Source organism: Bombina bombina, chromosome 12 (assembly GCF_027579735.1).
Source record: "Bombina bombina isolate aBomBom1 chromosome 12, aBomBom1.pri, whole genome shotgun sequence".
Taxonomy (NCBI): Eukaryota; Metazoa; Chordata; class Amphibia; order Anura; family Bombinatoridae; genus Bombina; species Bombina bombina.
In genome coordinates this window covers 41642247-41665150 of record NC_069510.1, presented here as the reverse complement: position 1 = coordinate 41665150, position 22904 = coordinate 41642247, and the positions used below count along the sequence as shown (strand labels likewise).

The window sequence follows — 22904 nt, the reverse complement described above, 5'->3', positions numbered from 1 at the left end:
ATCCAGAGTAGATAATACCTCCTTAAGTAGTGCGTGGAGATGTTGAAATTTAAATTTAAAAGTTACAATATCAGGTTCTGCTTGTTGAGAAATTTTCCCTGAATCTGAAATTTCTCCCTCAGACAAAACCTCCCTCCTGGCCCCTTCAGATAGGTGTGAGGGTATGTCAGAACAGATATCATCAGCGTCCTCTTGCTCTTCAGTGTTTAAAACAGAGCAATCACGCTTTCTCTGATAAGTAGGCATTTTGGAAAAAATGCAAGCAATAGAATTATCCATTACAGCCATTAATTGTTGTATGGTAATAAGTATTGGCGCACTAGATGTACTAGGGGCCTCTTGTGTGGGCAAAACTGGTGTAGACACAGAAGGGGATGATGCAGTACCATGCTTACTCCCCTCATTAGAGGAATCATCTTCGGCAATATCATATCTATGGCATTATTATCCCTACTTTGTTTGGACATTATGACACAAATATATCACATATATTTAAATGGGGAGACACATTGGCTTTCATACATATAGAACATCGTTATCTGATGGTTCAGACATGTTAAACAGGCTTAAACTTGTCAACAAAGCACAAAAAACGTTTTACAATAAAACCGTTACTGTCCCTTTAAATTTCAAACTGAACACACTTTATTACTGAATATGTGAAAAAGTATGAAGGAATTGTTCAAATTTCAACAAAATTTCACCACAGTAACTTAAAGCCTTAAAAGTATTGCACACCAAATTTGAAAGCTTTAACCCTTAAAATAACGGAACCGGAGCCGTTTTTACATTTAACCCCTATACAGTCCCAGGTATCTGCTTTGCTGAGACCCAACCAAGCCCAGAGGGGAATACGATACCAAATGATGCCTTCTATAAGCTTTTTCAGTGGTTCTTAGCTCCTCACACATGCATCTGCATGCCATGCTTTCCAAAAACAACTGCGCATTAGAGGCGCGAAAATGAGGCTCTGTCTATGACTAGAAAAGGCCCCCAGTGAAAAAGGTGTCCAATACAGTGCCTGCCGTTTTTATTAAAACAATCCCCAAGATTTAACAACTATTAAAAGTAATAATCTGCCAAATATACTTAGTAAAGTAATCGTTTTAGCCCAGAAAAATGTCTACCAGTTTTTTAAGCCCTAATGAAGCCCTTTATTCTTTTACTTAAAGAAAATGGCTTACCGGTTCCCATAGGGAAAATGACAGCTTCCAGCATTACCGAGTCTTGTTAGAAATGTGTCATACCTCAAGCAGCAAAAGTCTGCTCACTGTTTCCCCCAACTGAAGTTAATTCCTCTCAACAGTCCTGTGTGGAAACAGCCATCGATTTTAGTAACGGTTGCTAAAATCGTTTTCCTCTTACAAACAGAAATCTTCATCTCTTTCCTGTTTCAGAGTAAATAGTACATACCAGCACTATTTTAAAATAACAAACTCTTGATTGAAGAATAAAAACTACATTTAAACACCAAAAAACTCTAAGCCATCTCCGTGGAGATGTTGCCTGTACAACGGCAAAGAGAATGACTGGGGAAGGCGGAGCCTAGGAGGGATCATGTGACCAGCTTTGCTGGGCTCTTTGCCATTTCCTGTTGGGGAAGAGAATATCCCACAAGTAAGGATGACGCCGTGGACCGGACACACCTATGTTGGAGAAACATGGACTGTTAGAGGTACTTGAGGGCCGCGGTTGAGAAAAACTGCACTATGCAACTAAAGTCAAATCTGCAGATTGTAATCCAGAGCGGAACAACAGATGCTTGGTGCTAGGAAGTCTAGAAAACAGTGGTACCAATTGTTACTTTCAATTAACTATATAGCTGGGTGCATGCATGTAAAGGAAACATAGCAAAGTTTGCCAAGTCATACTATACGGACATCAGTACTACAGCTGCCCTCATCACTGTACATAACTCATTATCCAAGCAAGCGTGACCTTATAAAGTTCTCCCATACTGAATTGCATCTCAATGGAAATACTTACTACATTTCACCATTCAGTAAGATATAGCACAATAAAAGTATGCCCCCTATCTAAACAAAGATAAAGCAACATTTTTTGTCGACCTGTACCTCAATAACCGCATGTTATTCTGTAGTATTAAAACTATGGAGAATCTTTCTATGCCAGGGGTCAAAAAATCTTTTCAACATTTAGGAGCCTGTACAAATATTTAGGGGCCATACATACTTTTATGAGCCAAACAATGGTATGTGTATAGATATATTGAAAATAACCCAAAAAGTTAGAAGCCAGGGGTAAAATTCCAGGAGCCAGTGGCTCCCAGGGTTGCCAAGCCCTACTTTAGGTCGACAAACCTGTTTCAAATTTAGGAGCCAGTAAGAATATTTAGGAGCCAGAGAGTGGTATTTGTAAATATATCTATGGAGAATAACCCAAAAAGTTAGGAGCCAGTGGCTACCTGGGCTCCTGGGTTTGTAGAGCCCTGGTCTATGGCCATGCAACATGAATCAACATTCAGCTGCTTTAGAGCTTGGTACCCAGGGACCTATGCACTTAGCGCTCACCCATTTTACAGCCTTAAAATCCTTTGTTTCAATGACACAAACCCAACTGATAAATCATTTATTCAACCTTTCAGCATCTGCACACTTTGACTTTCAAAATGAATTGCACTATTCTAAAGAAAGCCTTGTAATTTACAAACACTGTATCCCCAATGCTTATTCTCACCCCTATACTTTAGGGGCTGGGGAACTGCAGGGGGAGAAAAAAAAAATTATGGCTCCTATAATTCACTTCAATTACCAAATTTATACGGTCAATCTAAAAGATCTCAGAATGTATTTTATTACTAGACTGAATCCCATAAGCTCTTTTTACTTCTAGATTCTATTCTACATAATCATCCGTATAAATTTCCCTTGTCTGAATAATTTTGCCTACTCATAAATGTTTCAAATACAATTTAAAGGGCCATAATAATGAAAGCTACAGGCACTAACTTGTTAGAGCATGTAATCTTAACACTACAGACACCGTGGTCACAAAGGGCTTAAATACATGGTTAAAGTACTGCTCAGAAGCAACAGAGCCGTGCTGGTCTCAAGCAAAAAAATACTAGTCACCCAATTAGCAGTGGTGGTCACACAGCTGGGATGTGTGACTAGCCCTGCTGATAGGATCAGCATACAGTTGCCACTTCAAGGGTTAAAATTCAAGTTTCTACCTGCACACCCTACAGCATATGTAGCTCAAAAATGTCCAGGAAAATATGGCTGCGCTGGCAACCCTAAGTTAGCAACAGTTCCCGCTTAGGACCAACTGTTTTATAAAACTCCCAGGCATTACTTTACCTATGTGTTTAACTCAGTGTGGGAGTTAAACAGGAGTTGGGGAGCCACTGTTAAAATTACATTATCTAATAAATTAGAATAGGTAATGTTTCATTGTTATGGGCGTTTTATTCAAATGACTCCACATTTACCAATACTCCTGTAGCTCAGACTTCTATTCATCCTCAGCTACGCTGCTCTTAGAAAGTCCCTAAAGTTTCTGTAGCTTGCATTACTCAGAACACAAACCCCCTAAGGTCTCTTATTCTGCCATTTCTCTGATTTCAAGTAACACATCTGAACGGCTCATGACTCAGGGGACGGTTTCACCTTGATTTTACTGGCTACCATTATTTATAGTTTGAACAGCTTTGGAAGAATAGCTATGCAGAAGCGCACACTGCAACACACTTCCAATTTACAATTTTGCAGCCAGCTTGTTTTAAAGGGACATAAATCCTCCTCCCCCCAAAAAAAAAAAAAATCTTTAATTCTTCAGATAAATTATGTAAAATTTAAATTAAAAAAAAATAAATTAAAAAAAAAAAAAAAAAAAAACTTTCAAATTTACTGTCATTATCAGTTTAACTTTGTACTCTTAGGGGGGCGCACATACACGCCCCTGTCTGCCGCAGCTCGCCTCTGCCGGGCTGAATTCCCTTGGCAGAATTTAGCATTGCACACGAGCACTATTTTGCGCTTGCGTGCAATCCTGCCCCCTGCCCATGCACATCAAATCACGCACGGGCAGGAGCTGTCAATCTCCCCAGTCGGACTAGACCGCAGAGATTGAATTTTGCCACTTTAGAGGTGGCGAAAGATTAGGGAAGCAGCGGTCTGATGACTGTTGCTTGTTAAAGTGAAGGTAAAGTTTGAACTATCTATAAACACTATTCAATTGTTAACATCATAAATAATCTAATCGCTAACTTCTTTTCTACATGTCATCATCTATTTCCCCAATAAACATGATTTATATTATCCCTACCGTGGTGTAACGGACTCCTCCCATCAGCCATTTCCTGATGTCTGACGTATAGAGTGGTCCCACTCGCTCAATACGTCTCTCTTAGGCTCGTTTACGTGGATCACAATAAGTACGCATGCGCATAAAGGGATTTCAGCCTCTGATCGCGTTTCCCATTCGGAGAAAGAAGCCTACGTATTGCAACAATTGCAATAGGCATGCGCAAAACAGGAGCGCTTTTCTTCCAAGGAAGAGAAAAGAATAGGAACGCATGCGCATATTGTCAAACAGGGCAATGACGTTGAATGACGGCCGATGACGGCCGCCTAACGGCCAGAATCTCAATTGGCTGCTGGAAAAACGTGACCAGCAAATAAAAAAAAATTACATGAACGGGTTGAATTTACATATTGAAATAAAGTAAGTAAAAACTGCGAAAACAGACTTTAGAATAAAATTTAAAAAAATTGATGAATGAAAGTGCCATTCATTTAGGCTGGGCTGTATAATGCAATAATGAGATATAACGAACTTTACCTTCACTTTAAATACGGCTTGCAGGTTCTCTTGTGAGAACCGGCCGCCGTAGTGGGTCGAAAGGCTTTGATAGCTGTTGATCAATCGACCCCTTAGAATCCTGTTTGCAAGAACAATAGGCGACAGCCCAGAGGCAGAACTTTTCTTCACTTTCTACAATGAGATTTTTTGTGTGAAAAAATGTTCTGCAGGTCATTTTTGTGATAAATTAAAAATTTTAAATTAGGCAGTTACACTAAAGCACCAGCTCAATTTCAATGTGTTGATTAAAAAGACACTAAACCCATTTTATTTTTATGATTCAGATAAAGCATGCGATTTTAAGCAACTTTCTAATTTACTCCTATTATCAATTTTTCTTCGTTCTCTTACTATCTTTATTTAAGAAGTAGAAAAATGATGCATAGGAGCCGGCCCATTTTTGGTTGAGAACCTGGGTTATGCTTGCTTATTGGTGGGTAAATGTCAGCCTCCAGTAAGCTAGCGCTATCCATGGTGCTGAACCTAAAATGGGCTGGATGCTAAGATTTACATTCCTGCTTTTAAAATAAAGATAGCAAGAAAACGAAGAAAAATTGATAATAGGAGTAAATTAGAAAGTTGATTAAAAATGTCATGCTCTATCTGAATCATGAAAGAAATAAAAATTGGGTTCAGTGTCCCTTTAACTTAAGAGTAAAGCAATTTTTAAACTTTTATAATAAAGTGCAGCAGTTAAATTCCCTTGCAAATTAGCTGCAGACAAAATAAGATTAGAAAATGTCTCAAATAGGTTTATTTTTCTCTTAGCCTAACATCACAAGATAGAATAGTAATAAAAAAAAAAAAAAAAAAAAAAAGGTGCATTGCTAACAAGAACATCTTACATTCAAAAGTCACAGCTTTGCAGACTGGGAAAGGCTATTGGGCAGGGTTGAAAAGAATTGCTCAGAGCCAGTCACTGCTCCTTTGTAGCACTGCTCCATTAGACTATTCTCTTCAAACAGCACTTTGCTGTGGATGCGCCGTGTTAAGGAAAACTTACACAATGCAGCCAGAGCAAAACTCTGAAGAGAACAGTCTAATGTGGAGCACTGCTGTAAAGTGAAAGCACTAACAGTTCCTGCATGTGTCCCATTCTTTCTGCAGACATGCTGAATTTTCTGCGATGACAACTCAGATCACAACATGCTCTGCCTTGGGGGGTGGCAGCATTGTTTACGGTCGTGTGATGCTCCAGAAATGTGCCCGCTATCTAGCTATATATAAAATTGACTTCATTCTCATAGTATTTGTTGAAGTGATAAAAGTAAATTGGAAAAAATTGTATGCTTTAACTCAGTGCTTTCCAAACTGTGTCGTAAAACAGTGCGTCGGCGGCAGTGTGTAGGTGTGTCCCTGCTTCAGCACTAATTTTTTTTTAAATTTAAAATTCTTTTAAAAATGTTTTTGGGTTTACAACTTTCCGCCTGCCTGCAACGCATAACACGTAGTTGACACGTGATTGATACCTAGTGGGTCACAGATCATCTTAACCTATTGGCGCAGCTTAGCGGAAACTGAAACTATTCCCATTGGCGGCACATTTGCTCCTGACGTGTAGTCTCCTCAATCGGCTCGTGACTGCACATGTAGCCGATGAGTGGGACAGCAGTGTGTTTGCAGCGCGGGCAGTAGTCTGTTGGACTCGCAGAGCTCTGAGGGCAGCAGCTTAAACGCTGAGCTGAAGTCAGAGGGGGTTTTTTTGCAGCTAGCTCCCAGTAGTGCATTGCTGCTCCTGCCCTTGATATATGGATAGGAAGTGGAAGCTTAAAAATGCTTGATAGTGATATGCGAGTGTCTATCTAATATTCAGAATCAGTTCATCCCATAAACCTCATACATCCCAATAAAATAGTAAGTAGCTATTGGTGTTATTAAACTTTTTTTAAATAAATTATATTATAACGAAATGTATTTAGAAAAATGTATGCATGTGTCTCTTAAAACAAGTTAGTTTAACCTCCTGTTTGCTAATACAACTGAATTACTGTGTCGCGAAACGCTGTAGGTCTAAAAAGTGTGTCACCAACATAAAGTTTGGAAAGCTCTGCTCTAACTGAATCACAAAAAGAAAACATGTTTCATGTCCCTTTAAAGGGACATAATAACCAAATGTTTAAGCACTTGAAAGTAATACAGCATATCAGTAAAAAGCAGACTAGAAAATATAACCTGAACATTATTTTACTTCAAATTTACACAATAGTTGCATCCCATTGTAAACTGACTTTAAGCAGCCAATCAGGACATTAGCCTCGGGACGTGCATCTGGCACCTGCAGGCATGTTATTTCCCTCCTCAGTTTAAGGACGTTTACTCTGAAATCTCATCAGGTCACAGGAAAGCAAAGTGTGACATCAGCACAGCTGATTGGCTGCTGTTTCCTCATATTCCCTTCCATTTGCTACACTACCTCTAAGACAACAGTATAGATTTTTTTGGTATCATATATAACCACTGGGTATTTGTTAGAGTCATGTGAAACCCAGGTGCCTTCTACTGTAGATGCAAATGAAAAGAAAAAACATGTAAAGGATGAATCATGTTATGTTAACCCTTATAAAGCTGTATAAAATGCAAGGATAGTACATTTGCTTTGTTCTATTGGTATCCTTTGTTGAAGGGTAAGCCTAGGCAAACTCAGCAGCGTACATGCATCTTTAGTAATCTATGGTAGCAGTGCTTATAACGTTTGTAACAATGCTTCTATAGAGTACTAAAGATGTGTGCGCACTTCTGAACCTACCTAGACTTATTTTTTAATGAAAAAAAAAATTAAAAACAGAGTCTGAAACAAGTTTAGATAAAAGAAATAAAAGATGTTTGTTTTTTAAATTGCACAAACCTAATCATAAAAGTTTAAAGGGGCATTCCAGCCAAAATTGAAATGCACATCAATTGCACTTTTGAACAGAATCTTTTTTCAATATACGTGCACTAGCAAAAGTGCTTCAAGTAAAAGCAGTCCTTGGTTTTATTGAGCTTTTACTGTGCATGTGCACATGCAACATATCTAAATATGCTTCCTACGCTAGCATTTTGGTGGAGCTTTATTTTATGTAAATGTAGTGATTGCCAGCACAAAGAGGCACCAATAGATCTCACAGCAGACACACTGTTCAAAAGACTATTGCATAAAGCATATTTAGATTTGCTTCATGAGGACATGCACAGTAAAACAGTGACAGCTGTTAATAGGAGAAATTTTGTTAACGCAAGTATATTGCAAAATGCTTATATTCAATGCATTGTTATACAATTCAGTTTTGGCTGGAATGTCTCTAAGTTTAACTTTACTGCCCTTTAAAAAAAACACAACCTTAAAGAGCCTTTATATTTGACAAACACAATCTAATATGACTGCCTCAAAGGCGGTAAAACCACTGCATAAGTGCCCAAGGTAACACGTATAACAGATTTACAGGCACTCTGGACTCAAAACCATGCTGAGTATCAGCAGTTATGCTTTAATAGATAAAGGATTTTAAACAAAAGTATATGTCTAAGGTCCCTTCCTATATTTAAAATGTACCACAAGGACGCTATTTTAAAAAAAAAAAAAAAGACGATCATCATGAATTTGGGCACGTGCTCTCAAAAATGTGCACTGCCACTGTCCTAGGTCTTCGTGTTCACATGTGTGGTTTGCAATAAGTATCAAAAGCCCAGTCTTCATATTAGTTCTAAAAAGCAAGTGACATAACCTTCTGGGATAATCCATCACTAATCTGCTAAACTTTATATGCCAGGTTACATTTTGGTGTTTAGTTTGCTTTATCTATAGCTTCCAGCACAGTGGCAAGGGCAATGAATGAATGTAAACACACACACATAGTATTACCATCCATTTAAAGAGACATCTTGCCACAGTAAGAAACTAAACAGGATCAAAAAAATAAATAAAACAAAAATGTCCCAATCAGTGAAATTATACAGGGGACAGGAGTGATGCCAACGAGTAGGGCTGCAGGCACAACACCTTGGACTGACATGGCCATCACTGCCAATACAGAAAGAAGATAGGGCGAGAGAAACCAGAGAAGGGCGGAGCTCACCTGCATAATTATACAAATGCAGAGAGGTCACACACAGTGCTATCACTACAACAAACAATTCCCTGTGAAAGGATCTTCCCATGAGTGAAAGCCCAGCATCTGAAAACACAGGGCATAATCTGTCTACCCTGTGATATGTTTAGATTGCTTTTCCTTTTTAAAATATTCAAACCCCAAAGTAACACTGTTACCAACTTCAAATACTAGGATATAAAACCCAAACATTGTATTTTATTATTCTGATAGAGCATGCGATTTTAAATAATTTTCTAAATTTACTTTTTTTTCATTCTCTTGGTATCTTTTGTTGAAAAGCAGAATGTACGCCTAGGTGCCGGTCTATTTCTGGCGCACTATATGGCAGCTGTTATGCAAGAATGTTATCCATTTGCAAGAGCACTAGATAGCAGCACTATTTCCTGCTATGGAGTGCTCCAGATGCCTACCTAGGTATCTCTTCAATTTAGAATATCACTGGAACAAAGCAAATTTGATAATAGAAGTAAATTGGAAACTTTTTCAAAATTGTACATTCTGTCTAAGTCACACAAGAATGGGGGTTTCATATCCCTTTAACCATGATGAGTACATAGCTTAAAATGATCTGTCCTTGGAGAATTTAACTATAGTAAGGGTTTCTTACAGTAGATGAACTAAAGACTACTGCAGGGGCTTCCTATGAAGTATTGGGCAGACAGTTACTGGCACAATGTGACCAGGAAAACAGGTGTGGCATTGCTGTAATGAGTCACCATATGGAAAGGTTAAGCACCACTACTGGCACAGTGCTGCCAAAGGGGGAAAACACAGAATACATAGTACTGGATGACCACAAACTGAATGACACTATATTACAGCATTTTCACCATGTAGAGTACCTTAATTGTGGTCCAGCAATATCATTATAACAATAGGTCCCTGGAAGTGTAACCAGATCACTGGTACCCTAACTGATTACAGACTACATGGCACTCTGTACCAGCAGTGCTACCATACAGACTGACTTTTAGGAAGTGTGTCATCATGCAGAGAGTGAGGTGGGGCACCACGTACAATGGTCCAGCAATGTCACTAGAATTACTGAGCAGAGGGGGGATTATTTTATCCTATGAGGTGGATAAGACCTAGCACACACTGACTGATCACAGGATACATGGCACTGTGCCCTAGCAGTTCTACCGTATAGACAGGGCGTCAGGAAGTGTGTCATCAAGCAGACAGAGCAGGTGGCGCTGAAAGCACAAGCGGGACTCCCATTGTTACAATGCGGGCAGATGGGACCCCGGCACACCGTAGCCACATAGGGCAGTTTCACAGTTACAACTCCGTATCACAATCATACAGTCGGCAATCAGGGATAGGAGTCAGCCATGTGGGCTTCTATAATAAGACCATGTCAGTACAGCGTCCTTAGGTACCAAGTGCAGGGGTCGCCGTCCGGTCCTGGGCTTTTCTACGGCGCTTCACTTTCAGAGTTTTGTCATTTTAACCAGTTAGAGGCTAGAAATGGCTCTCAGACATTGTGCGATATTGTGCTGGAGCCCGCTAGACGGTCAATAAGTTCACAAACAGAGCTCACGCAATAAAGCGGCTTCCAACCCCACCCAAACGGTACTTACCAATCCCCTCCGGGCCGGCCCCGCTCCGGTATCCCTGACACAAAAACAAGATGGCGGCGCCCCGGAACTGAGACAGACAACACCGCCGGCCTCATCAATATGCAGGGGCGGGGTCGAAAGACGACCAATGATTATAAGGCGTTCGGTAAAACACGCCCACATGCAGGGGCCGCAATGACAGCACAGGCGTAGCATAGTGACATAACGTGGGAGGGGCATACACCGGAAGTGGGACATTTACTGGGGGACCTGAATGTTATGGTAGGAAGTGTGTCAGAATGAATGAGTAAGGGAACCGGTGAGTCAAGCATCTTGTCATTGAGGAGTGGTTGAAGGCAGGCCAAGAAATATACATGTATACATAGGTCCTGCACTATGAGCGGTAAGCAGTGTACATGAGAGCATGGCAGCATATAGAGAAGTGTGGGCCAATCAGAATGAGGCGCAGTAGGCAGTATATATAGAAGTGTGGGCCATTCAGCATGAGGGGCAGGCTGTGTGTGTGTGTGTATATATATGTATATATATATATATATATATATATATATATATATATATATATGTATATGTGTGTGTGTGTGGGCCAATCAGAATGAGGGGTAGTAGGCAGTATATATAGAAGTGTGGGCCATTCAGCTTGAGAAGCAGGCAGTATAATTAGAAGTGTGAGCCATTCAATTCGAGGGGCAGGCAGTATTTATAGAAGTGTGGTCCAATCAGCTTGAGGGGCAGGCAGTATTTATAGAAGTGTGGTCCAATCAGCTTGAGGGGCAGGCAGTATTTATAGAAGTGTGGTCCAATCAGCTTGAGGGACAGTCAGGAAATATGGCCCAATCAGCTTGAGGGGCAGGCAGTATATATGAAAGTGTGGCCCAATCAGCTTGAGGGGCAGACAGTATATATAGAAGTGTGGGCTAATCCGTTTAAGGGGGAAGGCAGTATATATGGTAGTGTGAATCATACAGCATGAGGGGCAGGCAGTATATACAGAAGTGTGGCCCAATCAGCTTGAGGAGCAGGCAGTATATAGTGTGAGTAAGTCAGCATGATGGCTAGAATATAGATATATAGAAGTGTAAGTCAGCATGAGGGGGAAGGCAATACACAGGTAATTGTAGGTTTGTCAAAGTGAGAGATAAGAAGTATACATGGGAGCTTGGGTCAATAATTAGGAGGTGTAATAAGTATAAAAAAAAGACAATCATTGTGAAAGGTATGCAGTTTTAACAAAAATAAGTAAATTTTAAAAAATAAAGAAAAGCATTAGGAGTAAGTTGTATACTTGGGGCTGTTGCTTAGTCAGTACATATAAGATAGCGTGTTAGCATAGGCGGAAGTGACCCCACATGGGATAGTTTGTGGTATGCATGTAAGCGTGAATCAGGCTAAGTGTCCGAGAACACGCTCATGCAACCGCAATAGTTGAACAGGCAACATGACTGCGCACTGGGCAAGGCATCTTTCCCAAGACTCAACTTATTCATACCTGTGCAAAGTGTCATTCAGCACAGAGTTTAAAGATGGAAGCCAGGTATTTTCTATTGGTAAAAAAAAAAAATCTAAAGGTTTTAATGGTTTTATAAATTATTGAAAAAAAGAACTCTCATGTGCTGAATAACCCTACTTTTTCTTTCAGGCTTGTCCACCAAATCTGTGGATATCACTCCTGGCAACCAATGAGCAGAGCTACTGCAGTATGAAGTGAACACACACAATATACATGTTTCAGAGCCAGAGAATAATTTAATAAATTATTAGATAAATTCATTCACAACATTAGGAGAAATAAGTAACATTTTAAAAGCCGTAGCTCATTAGGCAAAGAACATCTGATAAAGCCAAGGTACGGAAGAGTCAAATTATTCAGATAGAACATGCAATTTTAGACAACTTTCCAGTTTATCTCTTAAAGTGAAGGTCAATTTAGATGAATCGGTGCCAGTTTTTTAATAATCCTATTAAAAACAAGGGCACTTTAATTAATCAAAATTGACATTTCACTCTTCTTCAAATACCTTTTAATTCTGACAGCCGCTGCAGCGCTTCCTCCACCCGTCGCAAGCCCTGTTCATGGGTCCAAATGACGAATCCGGCTTCCTCCAATCACGGCCTTGCCTCAGGCCAAGATTCCCCTGGGGGGGAGCCATGATTGGAGGAAGCTGGATTAGTCATTTCTGAGGTATGAAGAGGCTTCCGATGGCTGGGGGAATCGCTGGAGCGGCTGTGAAGATTAAAAGGTAAGTACCGTATTTTCCGACGTATAAGACGACTGGGCGTATAAGACCACCCCCTACTTTTCCTGTTAAAAATATAGGGTTTGTGCTATACTCGCCTTATAAGACTACCCCCTCAATGAATGCAGCAAGCACACCAAATAAAATCATCAGTTTGGAGCAAGTATGGGGTATGGGATATACGGTAGGTTTTCACCTCAAAATTCACCCAGTGTGCAGATAACTTTTTTGTTGCATGCGTTTGTGTGTGTGGGGGGGGGGGGGTGTTTGTGGCAGTTAGCAGGGATAATTGGGGGGGTCCATGGGCAGGTTGTGGGCTCCAAACAACTGTAAGGACCAGACCCAATTTAAGGCACCATTTTTGCCCAGGTTTGTAAGCCCTGCGCTAAACACTTCTGCTTCCACAACTGCACGCTCCTTTTAACTGCAGCGCACTCATGTAAGAGTAACAGCCCCTTTTAACTGCAGCACATGTTCACGGCCCAATAGCAGAGTTATCGTTTTCCAGTAGTTCGAGCTGCAGGCTGCTGATTGTCACACAAGCATGGAGTACAAGTAGTATCCCAGCAGTTCACATGCTGAGCGGCATAGAAGTCAGTCAGCATGTGAACTACTGGGATACTACTTGTACTCCATGCTTGTGTGACAATCAGCAGCCTGCAGCTCGCACTACTTGAAAACGATAACTCCGCTATTAAGCTATGAACATGTGATTTAGCTTTGGCTGTCTTGCTGCCCTCCTGCCACTGCCAATGAGTCTTAACACAGTAATAACCCCACGGTTATTCATTCCTTACCTACTAGCTCCCAACCAATCAGTGTGACGTTGCTTTCCAAAACTTATGTAACTCCCCAGTAATTGCAACAAACGAGCTCTCACTGCCCGCCATTACATACAACGCATCTCCTTGGCAACCTCAGCACCCGCCCAGTGCCCGCCTCTGTTTCAGTGGAGCTCAGTTTAGGATAACGTTGTCTGTACTCTGTAATAATGAGGCTTATAAGACGACCATCGGCTTTTGAGAAGATTTTCATGACTTAAAAAGTCTTATACGCCGGAAAATACGGTTTTTGAAGATAACGAGTGAAATGTCAATTTTGATGAATTTAAGTGCCCTTGTTTTAATTAGGATTATTAAAAACCGGGCACCGACTCATCTAAATTGACCTTCACTTTAAATCTGCTTTTTTTAATTTTAGTATACTTTGATGAAGGATACAAAGAAAAATAAAACAAAATTTGATAGATGTGAACTGTTAAGTTGTTTACAATTTTATCCTCTCTGAATTATAAACAAAACAAATTGTGAGATTCATGTCCCTTTTAAAGTTGTTCCAGAAAAGAAATCAAACACCCCAGGTTCTATTTGAAATCATTAACTGTACATTAGATCAAGTAAGCTCACATTAAAAATAAGATAACTGAAACAAGCCATTGCTCTTCTGATGCAACATATCCCCAAAATAACACCCCCTTCCAATTAGCCTTGTAGAGCAACTCTACCAAAATACGCTCTTCTAAAACTGTAAGAAAGTGAGGGTTCCTGCCAACCTTAAGGGTGACCTCAAGTAATGGTAGGTAGCTTACATACTGCACTGCCATGCATGCACAGCTGTAAGTCATAGAACAGTAAACAGAATGTGCAAATATTACTTGAGGCAAGTGTTTCTGATAGGTTGAAATGCCCGCTTGCTTATTAGAATAAAAAGAAAATGCAGCGCAGCATCAGACACGGTCGGCAGCACCTTCTAGGCAGAGATTTTAAAGGTATTTTAAATATAAAATGAAGCAATTTGGAGCAACACTAAAATATCTGATACTACCGGGAGCTAGTAATCATAGTCCTTTTATTTATAACTTTGACTTGCCCTTTAAGCCCTCCACTGCCTCAGAATTAAAGGGACAGTCTACTTTAAAACGGGTTTGGTTTAAAAAGATAAATAATCCCTTTATTACCCATTCCCCAGTTTTGCATAACCAACACTGAATTATTAATAAACTTTTTATCACTGTGATTATCTTGTATCTAAGCCGCTGCAGACTGCCCTTTATCTCAGATCTCTTGACAGACTTGCATTTTAGCCAATCAGTGCTGACTCCACAGGAGTGTGCAAAACATGAACTAGCACTAACTGTGAAAAACTTAAAATGCACTGAGGCGGCCTTCAATGTTTAGAAATCAGTCTGAGCCTACGTAGCTTTGACTTTTTAAAAAAAAAAAAAAAAAAAAACACAAACAGAATACCAAGAGAACAAAGTAAATTTGATAGAAGTAAAAATTGAAAAGTGTTTAAAAATTGCATGCCCTATCTGAATCATGAAAGTTACATTTTGACTTGACTGTCCCTTTTAAGCATCTGCTTTGTCTGGGACGTTTGCCAAGCCCTGCTTGTGCAATAATAAATGAAGGTGGCAGATGCTAACTTACACACACACTTTAATAAATGGGGTTCTAGATATATTACATTGTTATAGACATTACAAAAGCCAAGTTTAAAACATGGATACAAAGAGAGAGGTAAATTTGACAATACGTGTATTTTTTATTGCTTACTTTATCAGAACCATTAAATTAATTTTTGTCTTGCACTACAGTTTTTATTAAAGGGATATAAAGGTAAAATCTGAACTGCACATCTTAGCGTTTCAAATTCCATTAAAAGTGTGTGGGGGGGGGTTTGCAATAAACCTTTACATGTTGCAAAATTCACTTTATACAAACTTTATTACAGCAGTTAGCCTTGTTGTCTGCAGACTAAAGCCCAAATTGGCTCCTCCAAATAAGACACATGGTGGGTGGTGTTTATAAATAATTGCTGCAAAAACGATGTTAAAATTAACCCTTTCCTGATGTAAACAAATGAGTAAAAATTGACATCATGCGATCAAGTGATTTAAATAATGGGATCGGGTCAGGGGGAGTGACTGACGCTAGGCACGCCCCCAGCCCGCAATCCAATATAGAAAGTAGCTAAGGTTTCAGGACAGTCAAACTGTTAGGACGTTCCATGCCGTTCTAATGGCACTAAAGACCAGCGCACTTAGGACGGCATAACACATACTAACGGCGGGAAGGGGTTACACTTTCATGGTTTCAATCAGAAATGGCCAGCTGGTGGCCCATGGGGCCCACGTATCCCTCTACACTATTTTTGTTGCCCCAAGGAAAAAGTAGAACTGGGAATGTGGTCCCAAGTAAAAGAACTAAAATGATGGGCATTGGAGGCTTGTGGTTGGTCCACAAATTCAAATGAGCCCTCTGAAGTGGACAGCAACAGATAGCAAGTGCCCTGCAACATTACTAAAAGCTGGCTCTGTAGGACTTAACATTTTTTAGGAAATATTTATGTGTTTTATGCAGCCCTTAATATTTCTAAAATTGATCTATGGCCCCCACATGTGAAGACGTTGACTCTCACTGGTTTAGCTACAGCAAGACATTTTAAACAGCTCAGCGCTGCGGAATCTGTTGGCGCTCTACAAATACCTGATAATAATAAAGAAAAGTGCAAGTGCCTTTAAAGTGAAAGTCAATCCTAGTATTTGTGAAATGCCAGGATTGACCATTGAAACAAATAAAGGGGACTTTCAGTCATGAAGTATAAAATACTTCATGCAGAAAGCATCTTATTTGTTTCAAGCGTTCGCCATTCTGAGCTGCTGAGGCAGCCCACAGCAGAAAGTTGTTTTGCTAAGAGGTGCATGCGGGAAATCCGGTGCCACAGGGAGAGAAAAGACTGATTTACCCCACGGCTATTGGCTAAGAGGTAAAAATGTCACCGCTCAAGCAAAATAGTGGACTGCCATAGTATTTTATAATTCATGAATGAAAGTCCCCTTTATTTATTTCAATGGTCAATCCTAGCATAGACTTTCTCTTTAACCCCTTCCTGATGGGACTTATTTGTTTATATTGGAACTTTGTTCTAATGTAGACAAATAAGTAAAAATTGAAATCACGCAATCGTTAAAGGGATAAGAAAGTCAAAATTAAACTTGCATGATTCATATAGAGCAGATCATTTTAAGACACTTTTTTAAATTCACTTCTATTTTCAAATGTGCTTCGTTCTCTTAGTATCCCTTGTTAAAAAAAGAATACGCACATATCATACACAAGTGGGAGCTGGCTGCTGATTGGTGCCTGCACACATTTGTCTTTTGTGATTGGCTAAATAGATATTTTCAGCTTCCTGTCAGTAGTGCAATGTTGTCCATTCAGCAATGGATAATAAGAGAATGAAGAAAAACAGAATTTATGCTTACCTGATAAATTACTTTCTCCAACGGTGTGTCCGGTCCACGGCGTCATCCTTACTTGTGGGATATTCTCTTCCCCAACAGGAAATGGCAAAGAGTCCCAGCAAAGCTGGTCACATGATCCCTCCTAGGCTCCGCCCACCCCAGTCATTCGACCGACGGACAGGAGGAAATATATATAGGAGAAACCATATGATACCGTGGTGACTGTAGTTAGAGAAAATAATTCATCAGACCTGATTAAAAAACCAGGGCGGGCCGTGGACCGGACACACCATTGGAGAAAGTAATTTATCAGGTAAGCATAAATTCTGTTTTCTCCAACATTGGTGTGTCCGGTCCACGGCGTCATCCTTACTTGTGGGAACCAATACCAAAGCTTTAGGACACGGATGAAGGGAGGGAGCAAATCAGGTCACCTAAACGGAAGGCACCACAGCTTGCAAAACCTTTCTCCCAAAAATAGCCTCCGAAGAAGCAAAAGTATCAAATTTGTAAAATTTGGCAAAAGTGTGCAGTGAAGACCAAGTCGCTGCCTTACATATCTGGTCAACAGAAGCCTCGTTCTTGAAGGCCCATGTGGAAGCCACAGCCCTAGTGGAGTGAGCTGTGATTCTTTCAGGAGGCTGCCGTCCGGCAGTCTCATAAGCCAATCGGATAATGCTTTTAAGCCAAAAGGAAAGAGGTAGAAGTCGCTTTTTGACCTCTCCTTTTACCAGAATAAACAACAAACAAGGAAGATGTTTGTCTGAAATCTTTAGTAGCCTCTAAATAGAATTTTAGAGCACGGACTACGTCCAAATTGTGTAACAAACGTTCCTTCTTTGAAACTGGATTCGGACACAAAGAAGGTACAACTATCTCCTGGTTAATATTTTTGTTGGAAACAACTTTCGAAGAAAACCAGGCTTAGTACGCAAAACCACCTTATCTGCATGGAACACCAGATAGGGCGGAGAACACTGCAGAGCAGATAACTCTGAAACTCTTCTAGCAGAAGAAATTGCAACCAAAAACAAAACTTTCCAAGATAGTAACTTAATATCTATGGAATGTAAAGGTTCAAACGGAACCCCTTGAAGAACTGAAAGAACTAGATTTAGACTCCAGGGAAGAGTCAAAGGTCTGTAAACAGGCTTGATCCTAACCAGAGCCTGAACAAATGCTTGAACATCTGGCATGGCTGCCAGTCTTTTGTGAAGTAAAACAGATAAAGCAGAGATCTGTCCCTTTAGAGAACTTGCAGATAATCCTTTCTCCAAACCTTCTTGTAGAAAGGATAGAATCTTAGGAATTCTTATCTTGTTCCATGGGAATCCTTTAGATTCACACCAACAGATATATTTTTTCCATATTTTATGGTAAATTTTTCTAGTTACAGGCTTTCTAGCCTGAATCAGAGTATCTATTACAGAATCTGAAAACCCACGCTTTGATAAAATCAAGCGTTCAATCTCCAAGCCGTCAGTTGAAGGGAAACCAGATTCGGATGTTCGAATGGACCCTGAACAAGAAGGTCCTGTCTCAAAGGTAGCTTCCATGGTGGAGCCGATGACATATTCACCAGGTCTGCATACCAAGTCCTGCGTGGCCACGCAGGAGCTATCAAGATCACCGAGGCCCTCTCCTGATTGATCCTGGCTACCAGCCTGGGGATGAGAGGAAACGGTGGGAATACATAAGCTAGGTTGAAGGTCCAAGGTGCTACTAGTGCATCTACTAGAGTCGCCTTGGGATCCCTGGATCTGGACCCGTAGCAAGGAACCTTGAAGTTCTGACGAGACGCCATCAGATCCATGTCTGGAATGCCCCATAATTGAGTTATTTGGGCAAAGATTTGCGGATGGAGTTCCCACTCCCCCGGATGGAATGTCTGACGACTCAGAAAATCCGCTTCCCAATTTTCCACTCCTGGGATGTGGATCGCAGACAAGTGGCAGGAGTGATCCTCCGCCCATTGAATTATCTTGGTCACTTCTTTCATCGCCAGGGAACTCCTTGTTCCCCCCCTGATGATTGATATATGCAACGGTCGTCATGTTGTCTGACTGAAACCTTATGAATTTGGCCTTTGCTAGTTGAGGCCAAGCTCTGAGAGCATTGAATATCACTCAGTTCCAGAATGTTTATCGGGAGAAGAGACTCTTCCCGAGACCATAGACCCTGAGCTTTCAGGGATTCCCAGACCGCGCCCCAGCCCACTAGGCTGGCGTCGGTCGTGACAATGACCCACTCTGGTCTGCGGAAGCTCATTCCCTGTGACAGATTGTCCAGGGTCAGCCACCAACGGAGTGAATCTCTGGTCTTTTGATCTACTTGAATCGTCGGAGACAAGTCTGTATAATCCCCATTCCACTGTCTGAGCATGCACAGTTGTAATGGTCTTAGATGAATTCGTGCAAAAGGAACTATGTCCATTGTTGCAACCATCAATCCTATTACTTCCATGCACTGCGCTATGGAAGGACGAGGAACAGAATGAAGTACTTGACAAGAGTTTAGAAGTTTTGATTTTCTGACCTCTGTCAGAAAAATCCTCATTTCTAAGGAATCTATTATTGTTCCCAAGAAGGGAACTCTTGTTGACGGGGACAGAGAACTTTTTTCTTTGTTCACCTTCCATCCGTGAGATCTGAGAAAGGCTAGGACGATGTCCGTATGAGCCTTTGCTTTTGACAGGGACGACGCTTGAATCAGGATGTCGTCCAAGTAAGGTACTACTGCAATGCCCCTTGGTCTTAGAACCGCTAGAAGGGACCCTAGTACCTTTGTGAAAATCCTTGGAGCAGTGGCTAATCCAAATGGAAGTGCCACAAACTGGTAATGCTTGTCCAGAAAAGCGAACCTTAGGAACTGATGATGTTCCTTGTGGATAGGAATATGTAGGTACGCATCCTTTAAATCCACGGTAGTCATAAATTGATTTTCCTGGATAGTAGGTAGGATCGTTCGAATAGTTTCCATTTTGAACAATGGTACCCTGAGAAATTTGTTTAGGATCTTTAGATCCAAAATTGGTCTGAATGTTCCCTCTTTTTTGGGAACTATGAACAGATTGGAATAAAATCCCATTCCTTGTTCTCTTATTGGAACTGGATGTATCACTCCCATCTTTAACAGGTCTTCTACACAATGTAAGAATGCCTGTCTCTTTATTTGGTTTGAAGATAAGTGAGACCTGTGGAACCTTCCCCTTGGGGGTATTTCCTTGAATTCCAGGAGATAACCTTGAGAAACTATTTCTAGCGCCCAAGGATCCTGAACATCTCTTGCCCAAGCCTGAGCAAAGAGAGAAAGTCTGCCCCCCACTAGATCCGGTCCCGGATCGGGGGCTATCCCTTCATGCTGTTTTGGTAGCAGTGGTAGGCTTCTTGGCCTGCTTACCCTTGTTCCAGCCTTGCATTGGTTTCCAGGCTGGTTTGGGTTGTGAAGTATTACCCTCTTGCTTAGAGGATACAGAATTAGAGGCTGGTCCGTTTCTGCGAAAGGGACGAAAATTAGGCTTATTTTTAGCCTTAAAGGACCTATCCTGTGGGAGGGCGTGGCCCTTTCCCCCAGTGATGTCTGAAATAATCTCTTTCAAATCAGGTCCAAATAATGTTTTACCTTTGAAAGGAATGTTAAGCAATTTTGTCTTGGATGACACATCCGCTGACCAAGACTTTAGCCAAAGCGCTCTGCGCGCCACGATAGCAAACCCTGAATTTTTCGCCGCTAATCTAGCTAATTGCAAAGCGGCATCTAAAACAAAAGAGTTAGCCAATTTAAGTGCTTGAACTCTGTCCATAACCTCCTCATACGAAGATTCTTTACTGAGCGACTTTTCTAGTTCTTCGAACCAGAAACTCGCTGCCGTAGTGACAGGAACAATGCATGAAATTGGTTGTAGAAGGTAACCTTGCTGTACAAAAATCTTTTTAAGCAAACCCTCTAATTTCTTATCCATAGGATCTTTGAAAGCACAACTATCTTCGATAGGAATAGTAGTGCGTTTGTTTAGAGTAGAAACCGCCCCCTCGACCTTGGGGACTGTCTGCCATAAGTCCTTTCTGGGGTCGACTATAGGAAATAATTTCTTAAATATAGGGGGGGGAACAAAAGGTATGCCGGGCCTTTCCCACTCTTTATTTACTATGTCCGCCACCCGCTTGGGTATAGGAAAAGCGTCGGGGGGCACCGGAACCTCTAGGAACTTGTCCATCTTACATAATTTCTCTGGAATGACCAAATTGTCACAATCATCCAGAGTAGATAACACCTCCTTAAGCAGTGCGCGGAAATGTTCTAATTTAAATGTCACAATATCAGGTTCAGCTTGATGAGAAATTTTTCTTGAATCTGAGATTTCTCCATCAGACAAAACCTCCCTCATGGCCCCTTGAGATTGGTGTGAGGGTATGTCAGAACAGTTATCATCAGCGTCCTCTTGCTCTTCAGTGTTTAAAACAGAGCAATCGCGCTTTCTCTGATAAGTAGGCATTTTGGATAAAAGATTTGCTATGGAGTTATCCATTACAGCCGTTAATTGTTGCATGGTAATAAGTATTGGCGCACTAGATGTACTAGGGGCCTCCTGTGTGGGCATAACTGGTGTAGACACAGTAGGGGATGATGTAGTATCATGTTTACTCCCCTCATTTGAGGAATCATCTTGGGCAATATCATTATCTGTGGCATTACTGTCCTTACTTTATTTGGACACTATGGCACAATTATCACATAAATTTAAATGGGGAGACACATTGGCTTTCATACATATAGAACATAGCTTATCTGATGGTACAGACATATTAAACAGGCTTAAACTTGTCAACAAAGCACAAAAAACGTTTTAAAATAAAACCGTTACTGTCACTTTAAATTTCAAACTGAAAACACTTTATTACTGAATATGTGAAAAAGTATGAAGGAATTGTTCAAAATTCACCAAAATTTCACCACAGTGTCTTAAAGCATTAAAAGTATTGCACACCAAATTTCAGAGCTTTAACCCTTAAATTAACGGAACCGGAGCCGTTTTCAAATTTAACCCCTATACAGTCCAAGCTATATGCTTTGCTGAGACCCAACCAAGCCCAGAGGGGAATACGATACCAAATGACGCCTTCTAGAAGCTTTTTTAGTGATTCTTAGATCCTCACACATGCATCTGCATGCCTTGCTCTCCAAAAACAACTGCGCAGTAATGGCGCGAAAATGAGGCTGAGTCTATAACTAGAAAGGCCCCCAGACTAAAAAAGGTGTCTAACACAGTGCCTGCCATTTTTTAAACGTTCCCCAAGATTATAATGCCAATTATAAGCTACAATCTGCATAATATGCCCCAATAAAGCAATCGTTTTAGCCCATAAAAATGTCTACCAGTTTTTAAGCCCTTTTTTAAGCCCTTTATTCTTTTATATTTGACTAAGAAAATGGCTTACCGGTCCCCATGAGGGGAAATGACAGCCTTCCAGCATTACATGGTCTTGTTAGAAATATGGCTAGTCATACCTTAAGCAGAAAGGTCTGCTAACTGTTTCCCCCAACTGAAGTTACTTCATCTCAACAGTCCTGTGTGGAAACAGCAATCGATTTTAGTTACTGTCTGCTAAAATCATCTTCCTCTTACAAACAGAAATCTTCATCCTTTTCTGTTTCAGAGTAAATAGTACATACCAGCACTATTGTAAAATAACAAACACTTGATAGAAGAATAAAAACTACATTTAAACACCAAAAAACTCTTAACCATCTCCGTGGAGATGTTGCCTGTGCAACGGCAAAGAGAATGACTGGGGTGGGCGGTGCCTAGGAGGGATCATGTGACCAGCTTTGCTGGGACTCTTTGCCATTTCCTGTTGGGGAAGAGAATATCCCACAAGTAAGGATGATGCCGTGGACCGGACACACCAATGTTGGAGAAATGTGA

The 22904-nt window shown here is 40.7% G+C and overlaps 1 protein-coding gene across 2 annotated transcripts in view; it reads right to left on the bottom strand.

Moving 5' to 3' along the window:
• Positions 1-22904, bottom strand: part of UBA1 (ubiquitin like modifier activating enzyme 1) — a 96709-nt gene that overhangs the window by 57951 nt on the left and 15854 nt on the right. Inside the window, exon 1 of one of the 2 annotated variants that reach the window (XM_053695823.1) lies at positions 10499-10612. The exons of the other annotated variant lie outside the window; for it this stretch is intronic. The gene's annotated coding sequence lies outside the window, so the exon portion shown is untranslated. Of the gene's footprint in view, positions 1-10498; positions 10613-22904 lie in introns of those variants that run through there. 2 annotated transcript variants of the gene reach the window in all.